Source organism: Anastrepha ludens, chromosome 6, assembly GCF_028408465.1.
Source record: "Anastrepha ludens isolate Willacy chromosome 6, idAnaLude1.1, whole genome shotgun sequence".
In the NCBI taxonomy this organism is placed as follows: Eukaryota; Metazoa; Arthropoda; class Insecta; order Diptera; family Tephritidae; genus Anastrepha; species Anastrepha ludens.
Window position 1 is genome coordinate 14,887,099 of NC_071502.1, and position 23,161 is coordinate 14,910,259.

Consider the following 23,161-nt stretch of genomic DNA (forward strand, 5'->3'; position numbering starts at 1 on the left):
CAGGTTTTTTAAATAAAAAAATTGTTCAAAAAAAAATTTTTTTTTTTTTTCAAAAAACCATCTCAGATGCGTTTAAGCTTAAAATTTTAACGGAAAAATGCCTAAAAAATTATCAACATCGTATCAAAAAAAAAAAAGGTGGAAAAGTACCTTTCATGCGAATGAATGAGTGAAGATTTGACTGCGTTCTTCAAGTTTTCCTTAAACCTACCTTCCGAAATAAGTAGAAAGAAACACCAAAAATCTGCTTATTTTGATTCCCTTGACACAAATTTTTAGCATTTTTTGTGCAGGACTTTTAAGCACAAACTTTTCTATTAGCTGAGTTTACTGTTTGGCAAACTAATTTTATAATCTAATTTTATTTAAAAAAAACTCCGTTTTTCAAAATATTTATTTTCTAAAATATTTCAGTTGATGCCCTAAAATATAATAAATTTTTTTTTTAAGTCGATGGCCTAAGCTGCTTGTACTCTATTTCTTTAGACATTAAGCATTGCATTTTATACTATGTTTTAATAAAAAAATAAAGTAAATTTAATAATTTCGCTGGAAAACCTGCCACATTTTGTAATGAGGCTCCTCAATTTGCATAGTAAATTGTGAAAAAATGGTCTCTGTGTGATTCATTAGAAAGCTTTGCGCTTAAAAGTGGGTACAAAATATTGGATCTTCTAGGCTGCACCTGTTCTTGAGTTACCGAATATTCTTATCTTTTCTTGTCGCTATCTTCCCTTTGCCTTCATTTAATTATTTAATATTTGTTTTTTTTTTTTTTTTTTTTTTTTTGCCATTTTAAATTGACCTCCAAAAACAAGCCGGCAATCGCCGAATTTTTATAAATATATATTAAATTATTGTAAATAATGCACATCCACAAATACATACAAATGTCACCTTGCTGCCTTGCATTATATCACATTTTGCGACTTATATAAAAATTTATTAAAATAAATTAAATTCATAAAAATTAAAAGAAGAAAAAGAAAGAAACAAAACACGAAACGACTTATATTCGACTTGGGAAGTTCATTGGCTTATCTCAATGCGTATTGCAAATTCAGACAATAAAAAATCAGCTGCTTTATCTGCTACTTGTTCGTTTTTTTGTTTTTGTTTGATTTTTTGTGTTTTTTTTGTTTTTGTTTGATTTTTTTTTTTCTTCTCCGGTCTTCGCTGATTCGCTAGTGTGCGCATGCAATACGAGCGCTGCTGCGTGAAGTACGAAGCAGGGCGCGATATAGCAGTTGGCGGTGTTCGCGTGTCTTTTGTTTGTGGATGCTTTTTTTTAGTATTTTTCGTAATAAAAGCTAAGGCATGAAATAGAAGTAGGCATTAAAACTTAAATGCCGGACGGTATTACGAATTGATTAAATCGTTTTTAAATTTCGTATTATCGAATTTTAAATGCCGATCGACCGAAACCAGTTGCGCCCACTCGTTTGCCTAAAGACATAGGCATGCAGCTACTGGTGCGAGTGTTCACGTAAGATATTATTTATTCGAAAATAATAAGTTCTGTCAGATGCATACATACATACATACAAATACACAAATGCATGATTGCTTTCGTAAATCGGCTAACGACCGAAAAAAATGTATTTTTTATAATTATTTAATTATTTTTTTTACATTAAGATGCAAAAGAAAAATTTATTTAAAATAAATAAGTAATAAGTTACAAGGAAAAATAATAAATTGTAAAAACAAATTGTTAAATAGTTTTTAAAAATTAATATATACCTATACTTTTTTTTTTTTTGTGTAAATATTTTATTTGCAATCTATCTTAATAAAATGATATTCAGCAAATTAGGTCTTATAATTTAATAGCAGCGGTAGTAATTGCACAAATGCAAAACTACATATAAAATTACGATATTTGTTCAAATCTTATAAATATCTTAAATGTATTAAATTTCATTTGTATATACTAATGAGTTGCTTATCTTCATATAGGAACTTATGTATTTTGTTTTTTATTTAGTGTTGAATAGATAATTTAATTCAGCAAACTTAGAGAAATGGCAAGTCTAAGATATGATTACGCTTCAGTCGTATTGTTTCATTACTTGAGTCTAATAAGCATACAGCATTCGTATTTACATGGTTTGACAGCCGTGCAAGATATCTGTTAGAAAATTTTGGAATTTCACTCTTTACAAATGGGATATCTAAGTCCTTGTGTATTGCTTCATTTGTGACAAACCAAGGGGCGTTAACAAGAGCACGCAAAGTTTTTGATTGGTAGCGTTGCAGGATTTCTATATTCGATTTGCTAGCAGTTCCCCAAAGCTGTATACCGTAGGTCCGTACAAACTTTAAAATAGCTTTATATAGTCTTATTTTGCTTTCTAAACTAAGCTGAGATTTGTGACCAAGCAGCCAGTGCATTCGCTTGGTTTTATTTTTAAGCTGCTCTTGTTTGGCCTTAATATGGGATTTCCAAGTAAGGCGTCGATCTAAATGCATTCCTAAATATGTCACCTTGGTATTCGTTGGTATTAAAGCATTATTTAAAAATATTCTAGGGCAGTTATCTTTTCTTAACGTAAAGGTGACATGGGTAGACTTGTCGGAGTTAACTTTGATCCTCCATTTATCAAGACAAATTTCTAAAATACTTAGTTGGTTTTGCAGCAAAGTGGATGCTCTTGCAGGTGAATCGCTAGAAGCTATGAAGGCTGTATCGTCAGCGTAAGTAGCCACTTCCACTTCTTCTGTTATTGGCATGTCGGAAGTAAATATTGTGTATAGGACGGGGCCCAACACACTACCCTGGGGCACACCAGCGCTAATATTAATATATATAATAGTATGTACTTAAATTATACCAATACCTATCACCAAAAAATTGTTTCTTAAGTAAAATAATTAATCTAAAAATTTCTTAAGAGCATAAATATAAAGTTCAGTAAATATATTCTTCTTGGGTTGTAGCCGTATTTTTTTATCGTTTTTTTTTTTTTAATTATTTGTGACTTATTTCCAACTTTTCATATTTAACAAAAAAAATTCCGAAAAAAATTGATTCGGTGCGCAACTAAGTTCCCGCTGTTTGTCAATAGATGCCGCTAGTCGATTCTAACATAACCTAAACGTCATAAACCAAGCTTGGACATATGGTAAACAAACTGCTTCGACACATTAGTGGTTTTGTTTTGGTATCAAATACTTTTGATTTTGTGAAAATGTCTGATTTTGTGCCGAATAATCGTCATTTGCGGGAGATGTTGATTTTCCTCTTTCATTCGAAAAAAACGGCGGCTGAAGCGCATCGAGAGCTACAAAAAGTTTATGGAGCTGCTGCTTTAAGTGAAACAACGTGCCGAGATTGGTTCCGTCGCTTCAAAGACGGTGATTTGAATGTTGACGACCGTTCGCGTGCCGCGTGAAGGAAGGCCAAAAACCACCTAAGACGCTGAATTGGAGGCACTGCTCAATGAGGATCCGTGTCAAACGCAAGAAGAGCATTACTTCAGTATTAGGAGTTACCCACCCACCAACCCACTTCCAAGTGATTGCATGCTTTGGGAATGATTCAGAAACAGGGGACTTGGACGTCAAGGGAAGTTGAACGTCGTTTTTTCGGCGTTTCGCCTGTGAACAACTGCTCCAGCGGCAAAAAAGGAAGGGCTTTCTTTATCGCATCGTGAAGGGTGATGAAAAATGGATTCATTACAGCAATTCAAAGAAAAGAAAGTCAAGGGGACTGCCCGGACATGCTTCTACGTTGTCGCCTCGGCCGAATATTCACACTGCGAAGGTTATGATATGCATTTGGTGGGACCAAGTTGGTGTTATTTATCATATTATGAACTATTAAAACCAAGCGAAACCATCACTAGGAATTTGTAAGTCATACAAAAACTTATATGTAATAATATCTTAATTTTTTCTCTCCAATTTTTGTTCACTAAATCCGATTGCAATTCTAATTTCCATTTCTATTTAACTTAAATTAAGAAAAAATTTAATTTTTTTTGATATAAAATAAAAAGTAAATAAATAAATATAAAATAATGAATTACAACTATTTTATATTTAAAAATTTTAATTTTAAAAATTAGTATTTAAGTAGCTCTTTTCCAACTTTTCATTTTTTTATGTAAATTTTTTCACAAATTTAAGAATTAATATGCAGAAAATTTAAGCATGAAATTATAATAATATTTGGGTTCTTCTCTTAAATTTTTATTCACTAAATTCGATTTTTTATATTCAACTCACAGTAAAAAACATTTAATTTAAGAGAAATTTATTAATTAATTTAATTTAATAAAAAATAAATAAGCAAAAAAAAATAAACTATAAAAAACCTCACTTAATTGATTTTTTATATTCAACTTAAAATAAAAAAAATTATTTAAGAGAAAATTAGAGTAATTTAAGAAAAGATAATAAAGCAAAAATAATAAACTATAGAAAACTTGACTAAATTCGATTATTTATATTCAACTTACACTAAAAAAAATTCATTTAAGAGAAAATTATTTAATTTAATAAAATATGAAATAATATTTGGGTTCTTCTCTTAAATTTTTGTTCATTAAGCTCGATTTTTTATATTCAACTTACGCTAAAAAAAATTCATTTAAGAGAAAATTAATTTCATTTAATAAAAAATAATAAAGAAAAATTAGTAAACTATAAAAAACTTCACTAAATCCGATTTTTTATATTCAACTAAACTTAAAAAAAAAGTTATTTGTAAAGAATTCATTTAATTTGTAAAAAGAATAAAGCAGAAATAATGAACTATAAAAAAACTGAGGTATATATTTTATAATTAAATGTGTTTTTGCTTAAATATTAATATTTAAGTAATTATATAATAAAACAACTTTCAACTTTTTTAATTTAATTCTTTTCTCAAATCTAAAGATTAATATTAAGCAAACTTAAAAAAACATTTTCAAATTAAAAAAAATAAAAAATTAATATTTTGTTCAAGTTTTATCCATTGTTTCCAGTTTTTATCCATATTTCCTAAACAACTTTTTGTTACTTTTTCCTTCACAACAATACTGCGCAAACATTGACAAATGCAGCCCACTTTTCTTAGCTAAAGAGTGAAAAAACCACATTAGAAATGCTTACGACTGAAAACAAACTTACTTAAAGTAGACGCGACCTTGTCGCAGTTAAATGACACCAACAACAATAGAAACACTTAAAACAAATGTACCCTCGAGTATCGCACTTGAATATAATTACCGCCTGGTGTACACAAGCACACGTATGCACACACATTAAAAAATGCATACAAACACCCATACATACATGCACACATTCGTGCTTATAATATTTTTGTAACTCATATGTAGGTATGTACACTCGCACGAATACCTTTAGCTTTGCGCGAGTAGGCCTTTAGTGCTTAATCACCATCACCCCCACAACTGTCTCTACTCCATTGCGTCTATCAGCGGTTTTGTTTATTTTTAAAACTGTTTGTTTGCACATTTAATTGTCAGTTGCAAGTCATATTTGTCATACATATTTTCCTTCTACTTGAATTGTTATTACTTTAATTGTGCTTTGCTCGCTTTTTCCCCAACCGTATCTACCTAATCTTATCAGCAGTCAGCCCAGTCAGCCTACAGTTACTCAGCCAGAGGCCGTTGGGCTACGGAATGCTTATCGCACGGCATCGGTGTCAATTTTATATGAAAAGCTGCAGCTGAAATTCCTTTTTTTCACTGAATTTTGAGTGCTTAATTAAAAGAAAGATTATTGTGTATGTGTGTGTGTGCTTATGTGCTTAGGCTTATTTAAATTCAGTACTAACTTTTTATAAGGTAAAAAAGTGTATGTAATTTATGTCATACGTCAAAATGTAGTATAGAAATTACTATTTGATAAAAACAAATATATTTACAATTTTCTTGAGATTGATAAGCAAAATATCTATTAGCAACTGCTCGCCAATATTTCCTCGCATATTCCAGAGAGTGAATTTTAGTGCGGAAAATGCGCGCTCCATAGAAATCTGGGTTGCTGTTACACCAAAAAATATAGTAATTTGAGCCAACTCATATATTTTTTTGTCGGCGTAGTTCTTTCAAAAGTTCTAAACATCAACATTACTTGAAAGCTGCTTTTTATTTATCAAATTATTTCATTTTATGTATCAATCCTATTCTCTCAAGAAATAGGAATGACTTAAAAGAAATTTTCTTAAAAATTAACAAAATTGCGAACGATATTGGCCTTTTTGTAAACGAGGGCAGAACCAAATAAATGTTGAAATCGAGGCGGTCTGCCTGTGGGAGCCTATACTTTTGAAGCAGTGCAGCATTTTAAGTACCTAGGAGTTATGTTCGCATGTAGCGGTGATTCAACTTCCGCCGCCAGGGATCGCATCAACGCCGCCAACAAAGCATATTACGCCCACCTTAACTTGTTCAAGTCCCAACATTTGTCTAAAGCTATAAAGTTCATTATGTATAAGACTCTTATTCGACCAATCCTAACATATCGCACCCTAAATACAAAAGGCTCACAACTCAAAATGTAACTTCTGCTCAAATATGAACGAGACGTTATCAATAAAACGGTCCGCGGATGACATATGGCAAAAATAAATTTTTTGTTTTTTGGTAGGATTGTTATAAGCTTACATGGCAAATTTCAGCGTGATATGTCACATAGTTTGTTTTCTGTACTACTGTAAACAAGTCAAGCTCGAGTGTGGAAAATTTTGAGTTGTGACCCTTTTGTATTTAGGGTGCGATATGGTTGTGAGGTATGGACTCTTAAGGTTGATGATTGTACTCAGATTGCTCGCATGGAAAGAAAAATTTTAAGAAAGATCTTTGGCCCAATAAGAATGGATGATGGCACCTATAAAATCTGATTGAACTCTGAACTGAACGATCTAACTCAGAACGAGACAGCTGTGCGTTTTGTTAAAGCGCAGCGCATAAGATGGCTAGGTCATGTGATCCGTATGCCTGCTGACTGTACCGTGAAGAAAGCCTTGACAGGTAAGCTAATGGGCGTGAAGGTCAAAGGCAGACCGAGGAACCGTTGGATAGACGCAGTGGAATACGATCTTAAGAAGCTGGGAATATATAACTACGCAAGATAGACCGCGTTGGAGGAGCATTTTGAAGGAAGCTTTGACGCACCCCGCGTTGTAACGCTATGAAAGACGAAGAAGAAGATGTATCAATGATTTTTCTTTTTTTATTTTGTCTCATTCTTCCCTATTTCTTTTGATCTTTAAATATGATATTCTCAGTTGGTTAGAAAAAATAAAAAAGTGGTGAAAATTTGCCTTTAAAAATTGGTCGAAATAAATATTGAATCTTCATACAAATTGTTTCGGCTTGCCGTATGGATCAAACACTCGTAAAAACTTCGCTTCGGTTCACGTCTCGGCTACAAATAGAATACAAGGTGAAGTCTAAAATAAACAAGACTGAGCTCAAATAAAAACGACAGGAGCTTTGCTCTGATAACTTCGAGTGTATTTATTCAAAATAGTCACCTCTGGCTTCGATACACTATTTTGCGTGATTGTAAAGGAAGTTCTCGTCTTTTCTCGCCTCTTTAATGAGGTCTGTCGAATGTTGAATTCTAAGCAATTTTGACTATCGTTGGGTGCAACGGTGCGTTCTTCTTCTAAAGCAGCATCGGCATCAATTTTTAACAGTTATGCCTCGTATCACATGATTGCCGTTGCCAATTTCTCTTAGAAACTGAATCTAATTTGTAATTCTAATTCGAATTCCATTTCATAAAAACTATTTTAGCACTCTTTGAACTTTAAGGGGTACTAAAATGAATCACTCATCTAAATCATTCCATGTTTTCAAAAGCTGCATTGGATTAGAGTGTCAAATAATGTTGAAAGCAAAGAGCCAAGGTAAAATAGTTTCGTGAGGGCTAGAACGAATGCTCAAACATATATGTTAAATCTATATACATACACACACACTTGTGAATGCTACAAAAACCTTTGAAGCATTATATTTCTGCCACATTTGCATTTGTTGATCCATATGTGTATACATACGTACGTATGTATGTACGTGCGAGTATGTCTGCACTTTTCATCTGCTCAAAAGAACATTAAAGCGTGAAATTGTTTTCGTCATGATTTGTCACACTAAACCAAATACTTTGATTTTGTGAATGGATGAGCACAACGCTCACACATACATTCCCACGTTTTTGTATGTAGTATGTATGCATTTATGTGTAGGCATTTAAATGTGTTCTGCATATTTTAGCCCAGTAGAAAATGTTGCCTTAGAGAACTTGTGTATAGCCGTATGGCATCAGCATTGAGTGGACAAAAGCGGATCCAAAAGGGGATCCAAGTGAAATTAGTGCGTGATCCAATAATTTAGAGTTTTTACGAGCTTTTAGAGCTGATACGAATTTGCAACAAATGAAAGTACTATATAAACCCCAAATAAGAGGTCACAAAAAGGAAAAAAGCTTGACATGGACCCGTTTTGAAAACAATATTACTGCCAAAACGTTTATTTTACATTACTGCCAATTTTTTTTCTTTTATAACTTTTTTTATATTATTTAAAAATTTTTTGATTTGAATTTTATTATTCAATATTTAATTTCTTTTTTTTCCTTCATTCCATTTTATTTTCAATTTAATGGTTTTGTTTTTTATATACTTTTTATAGCTAAAATTTTTTTTTAATTTTTTTATACAATGTTATACTTTTTACCTTTTTTTGTTTTTTAATTTTTTTTTTTATCTAACTCAGTTTCATGCTATTTTATTTAATAACATTTTTTATATTTTCAATATTATTTATTTTGTTTTAATTATTTAAACATTTTTTTTTTTAATTTTATTATACAATATCGTATTTAATTTTTTTTGACTCAATTCATTTTATTATATTATAATTTTTTGTTTTTATATTTTATTTAATTAATTCAGTTTCATGTTATTTAATTGTATTTTATTGTATATATTTTTATAATTTGATTGCTTGGGTTGATATATTTTTTTTCTGTATTTTGTTTTTAATATTTAAACAGTTTTTGATTTGAATTTTATTATACAATATTTCATTTTTTTTTTATTCATTCAATTTAATTTAATTTTATTTTGTTATAATTTATTCATTTAATTCAGTTTCATTGTACTTTATTTTATACAACTTTTCAATTTTATTTTTAACTTGATGGTTTGGTTTTATATAGTTTTTTTTATAATTAAAATTTGTTTTTAATTTTATTATTCAATATTATATTTTTTTCGTTTCATTTACTTTTATTTTGTTTATCTAATTCAGTTTCATGTTATTTTATTTAATATATCTTTTGCTTTTTTATATTTTTTTTTTAATTATTTCAACTTTTTTTTTATTATGCAATATTATATTTTATTTTCTTTTATTGCGACTTATTTTATACGATTTTTTTTTTTTTGTTTTTAATGTAATGTATTATAAGTAATTTCATTTTTTTTTCTGATTTTATGTTACTTTATTTTACTTTTATTTTTTATTTAATTTTATTTTATTATTTAATTTTATTCATTTCACCTATTTTTTTATTTTTCTTTACTATGCAATATTATGCGAAATTTTATTTTATTTTTTTCCTTTCCTTTTGTTACGTTTTCGTTTTATTTTATTTTATTTTATTTTATTTTATTTTATTTTATTTTATTTTATTTTATTTATTTATTTTTAATTTAGTTAATTTTTAATTCATTCTATTGATTTTACTATAACTATATTGCATTTAATTGCGTTACATTTTACTATTTAATTCGGTTCTAAATTGTTTACTAAAATTATGTTTTATTACTTTTATTAACTTTCATTTTAATTTATATATATATATATAATTGGCGCGTACACACTTTTTGGGTGTTTGGCCGAGCTCTTCCTCCTATTTGTGGTGTGCGTCTTGATGTTGTTTCACAAATGGAGGGACCTAAAGTTTCAAGCCGACTCCGAACGGCAGATATTTTTATGAGCAGCTTTTTCATGGCAGAAATACACTCGGAGGTTTGCCATTGCCTGCCGAGGGAGACCTCTATTAGAAAAATGGTTTTCTTAATTTTGATGTTTCACCGAGATTCGAATCGACGTTCTCTTTTGCGAATTCCGAATGGTAGTCACGCACCAACCCATTCGGCTACGGCGGCCGCCAGTCATTTTAATTTATTACATTTTTATTTTATTCTAATTTTTTGTTTTAATATTTTTATTTTACTTTATGTTTTGTTTTTTTGTTTTTAATTTAATTTTGTTATTTAATAAAGTTTCATAATATTTATTTGTATTTTGGTTCATATTATTTAAGAAAGGTTTTTTTATTTTTTTACTTTTTATATATATATAGTTTTTTTTTTTTTTTTTGATTACATAATATTATATTTTGTATATTTTGTTTCCTATTACTTTATTGCATTATCTTATATTTTATTTTCTATTATATATCCTTTATTTTGTGTTCTGTTTTATTTTATTGTATTTTGTATTACTACTGTTTTACACATTTTGCCCGTAAGAGTAAATATCAGCAATATCAGGAATAGTGATTTTTCAATTCATTAAATGATGGCTAGACTAAACGCATGTGTATGGCAACGTGTCGCATATAAATACCTATAAATAGAATTTCCTCCTGAAGCGATTGTAGTAAACTTTTAGAAAATGCTATTGCTTCGCCTCGCATGTCGCCCATCAGCGATCAGTAGATGGATTTTCTAAGCCACGCTCACAAACATTCTTCGCCAAAACTCAGCGGCCTTCGATCAAATCATTTTCTTCTGTTGCTCACATCTTAACCGTAGTCTGCTTCATCAGTGTGAGCTTCTGTTTCAATAACAAATTATAATTATCGGTTCGCAACACTACTCCGTTAGTTGAGGAGTAACAAAACATGCGGCCTCACAATCGCAAAATAACAATTGCAGACAAATTCGTTGTTTCAGAAATAAAATGTAAATAAAGGTCACTTGCGAAAAGTAAATAGATATGGAACTATTTGCATTTGGTGGTTTTTGGAGGTGTGCCGCTGAGGCCGCGGCGGCCATTTGGCCGATATTTTGCTCCGTTCGTAATTGAGCTATACCATAATAAAGAGAAATGACAATAATTTCTTAAAAAAATTGTATTTTATTCAAAATCAATACCGGCCTTTGAAACTTAACCACTTACTTTAATTGCGCCTACTCCTACATTTACTTTCCGATATTTCGTCTTCAACGGCTTGCACTTGCACAACTTGCTTGAAAGCACTTTTTTTGCCACGTCTACTACACATTTTGTACTAGTTTTGGTTCGCACTTTTGATTGCTTCACTATTTTGATATTTCTAATAAAAGCGGTGAGCGCAAAATTTTCATGCCGCCTCACACAATTTTCCACTTTTTTCATATTCCAATTTATATTTTTCGCAGCTCGTAGCATTTTGTGCATTTTTATGCCTTGAATGTTTTCTATACTTAGAAGTTGACGTTAATTTTCGAAAATGGTTTCTACAATTTTGCACTAATTTTCTGTCCACGCTAATTACATTTTATAGCCGTTATTTTTGTGTCAGTGCGACAGCTGGCAAGTTGTGTTCAATGCACTTTGTTTACGTTTTGTCAATTTTTACCATTTTTTGAGTTCTCTTTGCTTAGTTTTGTGTTTTCATTTTTGCAATTTTGTGTTGTCTATTATTTTTGGTGTGATCTTTCGCGTTAAAAATAGCACAAAAGCACAAAATATGCTTGCAACATGCAACCAAAAAACACTACATTCCAACACATGGGAGCGCATTGCCTCTGTTGGGCAAAATAATTGCCACGCGAAATAGGGAAAGGAAGTAAGAAAAGAAAAAAAAACATAAAAGTTTTCGTAAAAAAAATATATAAAAAAATTGTGCGAAAAATCACACGAAACCAAAGTAAGAGCAAATTAAATTGCATTAAAGCAAACAATTACAAACACAACTAAAGTAAATAGAAAACACATCCCTGCATTGCAAAATAGTTACACATACACATATACATATGTATGTATGTATGTATGTATCTACAAGAATGCGGCAAAAGAAAATCAAAGTTTATACACTCAAATGGCATTCAAGTTGTAATCAGTGGAAAACAGCGAAGAAAGCAAACAACTGCTGTTGGCCAAAAGAAAAGAAGGAATTTGTGCAAATAAGAATTTCTTTTTTATCTAATTCTTTCATTGCTCTTCTTTGAGGTTGATAAAATACAAGCGATGAGAATGCAGCTGAGAACATTCGTAAAGTATTAGAAAAGCGAAGACCACAAACAACAACCTTCGACTCCACAAGCCGCCATTAGGTGAAGCTCTGCATTTCAATTGGCGCATTCGAGCGACTCGAAAGGCTGACTAGTGAAGTAGAGGTGAGCGCAGTTGCTCTCTGCTGGTAAAGCTGACAGCAGCGCCACTTGTTACTGTGCTTTTATGCTTCTCTTATTGCTATTGTTTTTCACTATCCATAATTATAATATTTATTGCGCTCTTTTTTCATATTTGTTGGTTTTATGCTTTTTATGTTATAAGAATAAGGTTCCCCCATTCTTTTCGCAACGTACTACTTTGTTTGTATGAAATTCTTCTAGAGTGAAACGTGTAAATGAAACTAAAAATCTCTTACAAAGGCCGAAGTTCACACAAAAAATTGCAATGACTGCATGTACTTATTAGGCCTACTACTCAGTTCTCAAGAAAATATTTTTAAGTTGCTCCATTTAAATCACTTCCACGAAGTTTAAAAAAATGTATGCACTAAAAAAACGTTGTATTAACATTTCTTATGGTGTTTCACAAGAAAACACATTACCGCCTGAACTCATAAGGTATTAAAAGAACTATAAAATTGGCAATTTTTTAGGCCAGCTATACCATTTGAAGTATATAAAAAATTTTTTTTTCACTATTTTTATCTTCAAATCGAAAAACTTTCTTAGCCCGAGTTTAATGATTTCTGAGAGCTTTAATTTTCTGAAATTAGGGTGGCACGTTAGAGTGACAGGAACTGTGATTTGATTGGTATGCACGAAAACGGGGTACTTGAGCCCAATGAGCTTTGGAATAATAGTTTTCCCGAGACTAAAAAACATCGATACGCGTACAGCTATCGCTCGAGATGCACAGTGCTTGATGCACGATTTTCGAGTTGCACGGAAAAAATGCGATATTCCCTCAAGTTACACTCTTTTCGAGTTACACGGTTTTTTACTAATTTTCGTAAAAAATAAAAACAGATAGAAAACTAGTCATTAATATAGCTAAGCTATCTGCAGAATCCTTTTGCTTCTTTTCGGAAATTTTGGGCATGAAGCGTGTGGCAGCGTTTCAAAATTTCTGATTTTTGACCAAAATCAACTTCGCATAAGCATCGCTCAGGAATTGTTGAAAGGCGTTAACGATGATCCAGATTTGCTTAAAAGTGCCATAACTAGTGACGATTCATGGGTTATGGCATCAAAGCCAAAGCCCAATCGTCCCAATGGAAGAGTCCAGTAGAGCCAAGACCAAAAAAGCATGCCAAGTTCGATCAAATGTCAATGTTTTGCTCACTGTTTTCTTCGATTACCATGGCGTAGTGCATCAGGAGTGGTTACCTCAAGGTTGTATGGCAAAGAAGTAGCATTACCTTGAAGATAAGCGCCGTTTGCGTGTAGCAATATGAAAAAATGCCCAGTATTATGGAAAAAATGCCCGGCTTTTGCTCACTCATCTTCGCTTGTGAGAGATTATTTGGCCAAAAACAACACCTTTAACTCAGTACTCACCATATTTAGCCTCCTGCGACTTTTTTCTGTTCCCAAGATTGAAGAGACTCATGAAAGGACGGCGTTTTGCGACGATTGAGGGCACCAGCACACCAGAATCGTCTGTTCACTTTATGCCCAAAACTATATTACATATTTTTAATTTTATTGTTATTATTTCTATTTTTTTTGGTGGAGTTTTTTTTTTAATATCGAATTTAAACATTAATTGAAATCTTATTTAATCTCATTATTTTATTATTTATTTTTAACTTTTTTTACCAATTTTTGAATGCTTTATTTATTATCACAGTAAAATGTTTGCTTTTTAACTTTAATGGTTTTATTACACCATTCCATTTTTTATTTCCATTTCTTTCTGTCTGCTTACGCTTAACTTCACTGGCACGGTCGCAAGAATTCAACGCCTTGCAAGAGTTGTAGCCTGCTATGGCCTCAAAATAAATATTAATAAGACCAAAACACTACGAATCAACGCAACGAATAACAACTTTTTCGCAACAAATAATCAGCAGATCGAAGATGTCAACTCCTTCTGCTACCTGGGTAGCTCTTTCTCTCTTTCTCTCTTTAATTATTTTTGCCCAAAATTTTAGCGCAAATGGTTTAAAACTGTTCTATGGTCGAACTATAGCTTCAGGGCGATACTATGTCAATTAAGATGCCGGTCAACTTCGATTATTTCAATGTAATCAATATCAGCACCATAAACCTCATTCATTTCAGAGGCCTGGCTTGCATTTTCGCCTTTATCAAAGAAAAACACAGAAAAACTGGAAAATGTACCAAATTTTCTCTTTGTTGACTTCCATTGTTAACACCCTGTGTAGAGAACGCCCTGTGACTCGCAACTGAATAGAACAAACATAAAAATTGCAAAAGAGAGTGTGAAATATCACCTTAACAACGAGCATAAACTTCAAATTGTTTGTTAGATACTTTTCGAGATATCGATCACTACAGCCATCTACCGCGAAAATAATGCATTTCGTACACTCATTTAATATTTTCTCTGCTAAAGTCTCAATTTGCGCATTATATCTGCGCCATTTCTAACTTCATACAACAAAAGTTGCTCCATCATGAGATACTAAAAAAATGAGAGTGCCTAACCTTGCTGCATCTGTCTTCTACGCTTCTAAATTATTAATTACACAAATAACTTTGCTAAAATAATTTAGAAACTAAATAAATTTGGTTTTTTCTTGCCTCGAAAAAAGAAAAGTATTTCTTTTTCATTTTAATTCCTTATTATTTTCTCAATCCAATTATATAACATAAAATACGAGCCGAACTCAACTCGTCGCATACTTTTCGTGTAGTAATGCATTTGCTTTTCACATTTCAAATTTCATAATACGTTACTTCCAGAGCGGAGTATTTCAAGAATTTGCATGCAAATACAGCGATGCAACAAAACAAAGCCACGTGTAAGTGGGAAATACATGACAACAGTAAACAAGAGAGGCAAATTGCTTGTAAGTAAAACATTAGGTAGCTGGAGAATGGAATTCCCTTTTTGTTGGCACGTTTGCTTAACGAAGCGGTATGGCAGTTACAGTTGCTGATGTTGCACTTATTGTGTTTTTTCTGCGTGCCGGTACGAATGCAGGTACCTTTGAATTATTGTAAATTTACTTTATTTGCGTATTGGTTTTCAAGTATTTATTTTGAGCTGTTAAAGTAATTATTTGCCACTTTTGAAGCAATGAAAATTTTACTTAAATAAGTTAGTATTTAACAGTAAAGTATTTAACAGTTCAAAATAAATGCTTAAAAAATAATACGCAAATAAATTGAATTTATAATAAAAGTTTAATTACTAAGTTGGAACTTAAGTATAAAAAAACCAAACTATGAACACAAATTCTAAACCTCAGATTAGATTAGATTAGACTAGATTTGTGGGGTGTTGGATAAGTCCAAGCACTCAGTCCGGAGACCATTGTACTACGCGCGGATAGATTTCAGTAGAAATAAAAGAGAGATAGGAAAGATGAAATGTGGGTGGTAAGACGGAAAAATTAGTTTGGGGTCACTCTTTCACAAATCTGTTGGATTCATTGATGAATCTTAATAAATCCGGAAGAGGAAGAGTATGAACCCAATATCCTAGGACTGATTCTGGAAAACGCCGGACAGCTACAGAGAAAATACTCTGCAGTGCCGTCATTCTCAACACAGGACATAGTCATATCGGGCTGTCTACCACCCCCATGGCAGCAAAGCTCAGATTATCATTGAATTGCTCAATAAGTTTTTATTAAAATATTTCTTTTCTCCAATTTTTTTTAAGTTCTGCAATGAAAACATCCCAAAAAGGGTGCCAGATTTTATAAATTAAGTTTTAAATTAAATTCTATATATTTTTTCATAATATTTTTATGCCTTCAAAATTTACATTTATTCAAAAAAACATGTTTAAAGTTTACTTTAACCCTTTCGACACCAAAGTTTTTTTGTTTTGATCTCTAATAATTTTTTCAAAAAAACTTGTTTAAAGTATACTTTAAACCCTTCGACCCAAATTTTTTTTGTTTTGATCTCATATAATTTTTTTCAAAAAACGTGTTTAAAGTTTACTTTAACCCATTCGACGCCAAAGTTTTTTTGCTTTGATCTTAAATAATTTTTTCTCAAAAACTTTTTTACAGTTTACTTTAACCCTTTCGACACCAATTTTTTGTTTGTTTTGATCTCAAAATGTAGTTTTTTTCAAACAAACGTATTTAAAGTTTGTTTTAACGCTTTCGACCCCAATTTTTTTTTGTTTCGATCTCAAATAATTTAAAAAAAACATGTTTAAAGTTAACTTTAATACTTGCGACCTCAATTTTTTTTTGTTTTGATCTCAAATAATTTTTTTCAAAAAAACGTGTTTAAAGTTTACTTTAACCCTTTCGACACCAAACTTTTTTTCTTGAGTTCTAGAAAATGACTTCCAATTGCGGTCGAACTATCGACCAATAAGTAAAAGCAATAATTGAATTTGTTGTTTTAGTGTTAAATCGGCCTTGAGCTCACCAAATAAAAATATGGAAAATAAATATTGACCTCCAAATCTAAAACAGTTCAAATCATGTGGAAAACCTAAAAAATTTGTTTGGTATTACTTCAAAAAGTTTTGGTATTAATTTAATTAATATAGCTTATTAATATATTTCTTTTTTTTATCGGAATTCAGAGAGAATGTAGGTTCGAATCTCGGTGAAACAAAAAAATTAAAGAAAAAGGTTTTTCTAATAGCGGTCGCCCATTGGCATTCGATAGCAAACCTCCGAGTGTATTTCTGCCATGGAAAAGCCCTTCATCAAAAAAAAAAAATGTCTCTAGTTCTGATTCGGCTTAAAACTGTACGGTCCCCTATTTGTTGTGGTTCCACGGCGTACACTACAAATAAGAGGAGGAGTTCCGCCAAACAGAACACAACAGAACAAACAGAAAGGGTGGGCGCGCCAATTATATACAATATATATATTAAATTTTTTATAATACAAGATTTTAATCATTTGTTTATTTACTTCCCGTTTGGGGGAAAACAATTTAGTGAAATTTCTTTTGATTTACTTTAAAATGTATAATATTTATTTAATTAATTTAAGTTTATTATTATATCACATTGCACCTTTTTTATAATTTGTTTATTGACCTTTCATTTCTCTTTTTCAAAAAGAAAATTAAAAAAACGACTATACATTTACCATAAAGTTTAGATTATTAATTTATTAATTTTTAATTTGTTTTTTTTTTATTATTCTTTATGGTAAAATATTTTAATAATTTCTTAATGATTTTTCTTTTTTTGTTTGAAAAAGAAAGTGTAATGATTTATTTTATTTATCTTAAAATTTACATATTTTTTCATTATATTTTAACTTTTTTTTGTATTATTTTAAATTTCAATTAGTAAATTTTAAGTTTCTTTTTTATTTTATTTTTTTTTAAATTTATTATTAATTTTTTAATAATACAATATTTTAGTCATTTGCTTATTTTTTCTTTCTTATAATTTACTTTACCTTAAAGTTTATGTATTTTTTTCATTATATTTTAATTTTTTTTTTTGTATTATTGTTTTAGTAAATTTTAAGTTATTTTTATTTTTATTTTTATTTATTCATTTCATTTATTATGGATTGAATGAATTTTTTTTTTATTTACCTTAAAATTTAGACATTTTTTTGTTACATTGATTGAACTTGATTTGTATTTTTTTAATTTTCTATTAGTAACTTTTAAGTTGGTTTTTTATTTTTATATTTATTTACTTATTTATATTTATTACTAAATTTTTTATAGTACGATATTTTAATCGTTTCTTTATGGTCTTTTCGTTTCTCTGTTTGCAAAAGACAATTTCATGAATTTTTTTTTAATTGAAACTAAAATTAATAGAAGTTTTTCATTATATTTGCCTTTCCTCCTTTTGAATTTTTCAAATTTTTCAATAATAAATTTTAATTGTCTTTTATTTAATGAACATTTTTTTTTATTTTTATTACTTTAGTTATGGGTTCAATCAAATTGAAAAATTTGTGACATCAAAAGTAATTTAATTTTAAAGCAAACACTCACAAAATTAAACTCTGTAAAATTTCTTGTATTAACTTAATTGCATATCAATACTTTTAATAATTTCTTTGTTGTTGTTTGATTTCATTTTTCGGGCAGCAAAATTTATTGACAGATTTAGTTGAAATTGTAGATTTTTATTGCAAATTTTTTAATGCATCTTAAATTTGTTTTGCTAGATATTTAGATTAACGAAGCAAATGCCAAACAAGTTTTGTCAGGGCCCTATGCTCCCGAGAGGAGTGAACAAAGAAAAATCAAAAAACGAAAAATTTGCATCTTCAGCACTTTTTATTTTAATTTTTGGATAGGAAAGATTCTTAAAAAATAACTAGAACATTTAACACATACACATTTATTTTATTAAAAACAAAAAAAAACCAAATATGTAAATGCAAGAAAAGTTTATCACAAAAAGTAAATTTTAGAATCAAAATATTTTTTTGCCACTTTTTAATTTTCTTTTATTATAATTTTTAATAAATATTCAATTGAAAAATTGGAGCAACGAAAAGCTTACCATAAAAAATTAGATCTTAAAAGCAAAATTTTGTATTGCAACTTCTAATTTTTTTAGAAAATTTATAACTTTTATTAGTTTTCTTTGTCGATTAAAACTTGCTTCAAGTTATTAAATGCTAAAATTAAGATATTTATTCAATTACATTTTACACATTTTTAATATTAATTTGGAGCAAAGAAATCCATACTTTTTGCACAAATGATTTAAAATGGTTTTATGAACGATCTTTAGTTCCTGGGCGATGCTACGAGTCCTAACATGCCGGTCAACTCCGATTATTTCTGTGATTTTAGCGACATTTTCGACATTTTCTTTGTTCAAATGGATAATATATAATATCACAAATCTGGCATCACCTATATTACACAGACTAAATGTCAATTATTTCAATTCACTGAATCACACATTTTTTCACTTCCTGTTTGATCGAATAAACGAGAACACGTTCCAACAAAACTCTGTCAAAAATGCCTGAATGGAATCAACGAAACCAAATTTGCACTTAATTAGTTGCTACGGGGTCGGCACCATAAAAAACATTCATTTCAGAGGCCTGGCTTGCATTTACGCATTTTTGCCTTTGTCAAAGAAAAACAATAAAATGTAGCGAATTTCCTTTTTGTTGACTTCCATTGCTAACACCCTGTAATGGTAGTAAAGGGTTAAGGTATGGGCCTTTAGCACTGTCTATTGACTGTTAAGTAGGCTTATGAATTGTACCAGCTCCTTCTGAGGGAGTGATTGAAGGTCTTCATCTATAAGCATGAATTTGTTTAAAAACTGTTTCCTTCTATGCGTCAACCCCGGACATTCGATGATGAGATGTTCTATAGACTCCTCATCTTCGCAGCAAAATCTGCAGGTGCTGGTGTTAGTTATGCCTAATTTATGTAAGTGTTTGTGGCAGGTGAAGTGACCCGTGAGGGGGCCTGTGAGAGTGCGAATGCTCTTTTTGTTTAACGTGAGGGCCATGTTAGCTCTTTTAGCATTTAAACTTAAGAACTTTTTGGAGTGTCTAAGACCCTCTACGTTGTTCCAGTGCTGATTTATTAGAGTTATGGCCCAGTTTTTACTTTTTGTTCTAGGCTGTTTTTGTTAAATCCAAACATGGAACTAGGTCCGATGAAATTTACATCTGCCCCTTTTTTGGCTTGAAAGTCTGCCTTTTCGTTGCCGTCATATCCTTCGTGTCCTGGTACCCAAATTAATGAGACATTGTTTTTGGATGCCAGGTTATTGAGTGCCTTGTGGCATTCTAAGAGAGTTTTTGAGTTGTAGGTACCTGTATAGCTATCTAAAACTTTTAGAACTGATTGGCTGTCCGAGAGTATTCTAATCTTTACTCTCTTGTGGCACCCTACGTTGCATAACACCCTGTAATTCATAATTGAATGGCACAACTAAAAAACAGCAAAATAATGTTTTTGGTATGAAATGTCACCTCGACAACGAGCATACAATTTGTAAATAAATAAATTGTTTGATCGATACTTTACGAGTTTACGAGATATCGATCACTACAGCCATCTACCGCAAAAATAATGAATTTCTGTTTGCCCTAACTAATATTTTCTTATAATTTTTTTTTTTTTTACTTTTTAGGGCAGCAAACAAACAACCGGAGAAAAAGAAAATAAACTTCCATTTCCTCTGTGAATGTCCTGCCCTGTGGAAGGACAAAATGTTAACCCTGGGCCAACTGCTTTTCGAGAGTCTCGAACAACTGTCTGGCTTAGATGGCAACAACCTGATAAGGTTCCTGAACCGCACAGACTGGATATAGTCGCGCTGTAAGTAACCATTAAACAAGTTGATAGCGAGGGTATGGCTAGAAAATGGTGCTGAAGCGTTGGTGGGATTCTGGACGAATCACCACTTAAACCAACCAACCAACCCAGAGCAAGCAAGATGTATTCTGATTTGATTTTTTTTTTGTCGTTCCCGCGACAAGCGGTTCTACGTAACCGGAACCACCCGGATTTATATCTGGCCAAGGACTGTCACTTCAGCAGCATTCCTCGTATACGAACGGGGAATATTTATGCTGCTACAACAACCACAACAACAACAGCAAACTGTATTAACAAAAATCTGCATGCCTAAACATAGATTTCAAAAGCAAAATTTATTTATTACACAGAATTTTTTTTGTTTGCTTATTTCATTCACATTTCACGACTGAAATATTTTTTTAAACACGTTTAAGGAATATAACAAATAAGGTATTAAGCTGAGGATTTTTGTTAATTTACTTTGAATACAGAGAGCATCGAATAACTTAATTTTTTTTTTTGCTTTGGTCGTTGAACCGATAGAAGTTTTAGGGCTGTAAAACTTATTTGTCTAAGTGTTAAAGTAAATCTCTATGCAGCTGTAATTGTTATTGTTGTAATAAATATAAAATGCTAATTTAATAAAATATTTTAAAATGACAAAAAAAAAACTTTTTCTTCCTTAATTTTTACCTTTTATTCTGCACATCTTGCATTCTGTTTTTCTGCTTTCGAATTTTCGGAATTATTTCCTCGATTTTTCTGTTTTTTTATTTTTTTTGTTCACAATTACAATTAACGTCTACTTTCTTGTGCACTTTTTTGGAAATTCTTACACCACTTGAAATATTTTATATTTTCTTCAAAAAGTGCGCACCACCTAAACATTTTCAATTAATGTTTTTTTTTTTATATTCTCCATTCAATTTCACGCCAATTAGTTTTCATATTTCTCTATTGTGTATTCAAAAATAGAGCTTGACAATTTATTTTTTTCGTTGTGGCAAACACTTTATCGCACCTTTTGTTTTCGCACACAATTTTTCTTGCACATTTTTTTTTCGTCAACTTGTTCAATTGCATGGGTGTATGTATGTATGTATGCATGCACATATGTACGTATGTACTTTTCGCGTTTATTCACTTCCACCGCACACTTCACTAAGTTCGCGTTGAGCAAAGATTGCGCCGCACTACGTTTACGCCGTACACTTCTAAGCCACTTTACACACTAACTTTTGTTGTGGTTGTTGTTGCAGGTTATTTGTTTTATTCTTGCACAAGAGCAAAAAAAAATTCGCCCAATAACAAAAAAATGTGTTGAACTTGTCTTATAAATGTTGGTGGCACTGACATGCGCTGCATAAACTTTTCGCGTACTTTAGCGTCGCGCTCCGAAACGGCAACTGTTGAGCGCCGATAGCTTGCCAAACGACCCGACCTGGCTGCGGTGGATGCTTGACCATCAGGCAGCAACAGCAGCGGCAGCAGCAGCAGCAGCAACAATATGCAACAAGTCGCTCAGCCAAGTTTGCTCAGCGAACGACGATGAAACGGCAAGGAAAAGAAGGCGCGCGCACACACACACGAGATGATTGCGTTAATATCGAAGAATAACAATAACGAGCCAAGAAAAATTCACACTCGATCAGCAAGAGCAGAGCACAAAAACACACACAAGAGCACCAATACACAAATGCACAAATAGAGCGACACATCTACACACACACACATATAGGCATGCGTAATTACACCGGTGAAGATATGCATGCATGCATGTGTGTGTATGTGTGTTGGTTTGCACCACAAACACAGCGCTGGCTTTGCACACTTACATTCCAATACACTCTTATGGGTGTATATACGTATGTGTGGATATACGAGTATGCGATTAAAACGTGGACCACATACAGACTTCAGATTTTCAGGCGTAACGTTTGCTAGCGAGTTTAGTAAATTTTCTATACTTTTATGGTATAACCAGAAGAGCTGCGTTTTGTTGGTGAGCGTGTAATTCGGGCAAAAACGTGTTTTTCACCACCAACAACATTAAAAAAGAAAATGCACAGAGCCTGGCAGAAAAGTAAGCGGCGGCTGATTGGCAAAAAATTCGCAAGGAACTCTCAAAGATAGCCAAAAGTTGCTCACTTTTCGGCTATTTACAATTTGAAAGCCAGATTTCTGCTTGCACCACAAAACACCTTTACTACACGAACCGAAAATATATATATTTTTTTTCAAAACCGAATCAGAATGCGCATTCACTGATTAGACACAAAAACAAAGACATCAAAAGTTGATTTACACTTGCGAGCAACTCGTCGTCAAACGATTCCGATTCCGATTACGATTCAGACACCAAAGTGTACGATACACGACTGAACGTTGCGCGAGTAAGTTGCCGGCCAAGGGCCCTAAGAAATTCAGCAAAGGTGGTGCTGCTGAGTTGGTAGCGAGTGGCCGGCCACAAAGCCAGGTAAGTGACATAGATAGCTGTGTGTGTGTGTGCGAGCGTGTGCGAGATAATGGAGAAAATAC

General features: G+C 31.5%; 1 protein-coding gene across 4 annotated transcripts in view; it reads right to left on the minus strand.

Moving 5' to 3' along the window:
* The window catches only part of LOC128868216 (myb-like protein I), a 133,790-nt gene extending 112,423 nt beyond the window's left edge, over positions 1-21,367 (minus strand). For 2 of the 4 annotated variants that reach the window (XM_054110046.1, XM_054110045.1), the window contains exon 1: positions 21,317-21,367. The gene's annotated coding sequence lies outside the window, so the exon portion shown is untranslated. The remainder of the gene's footprint in view (positions 1-21,316) is intronic. The other 2 variants (XM_054110049.1, XM_054110047.1) reach the window with 2 other exon arrangements.
* Positions 21,368-23,161: the final 1,794 nt, after the last annotated feature.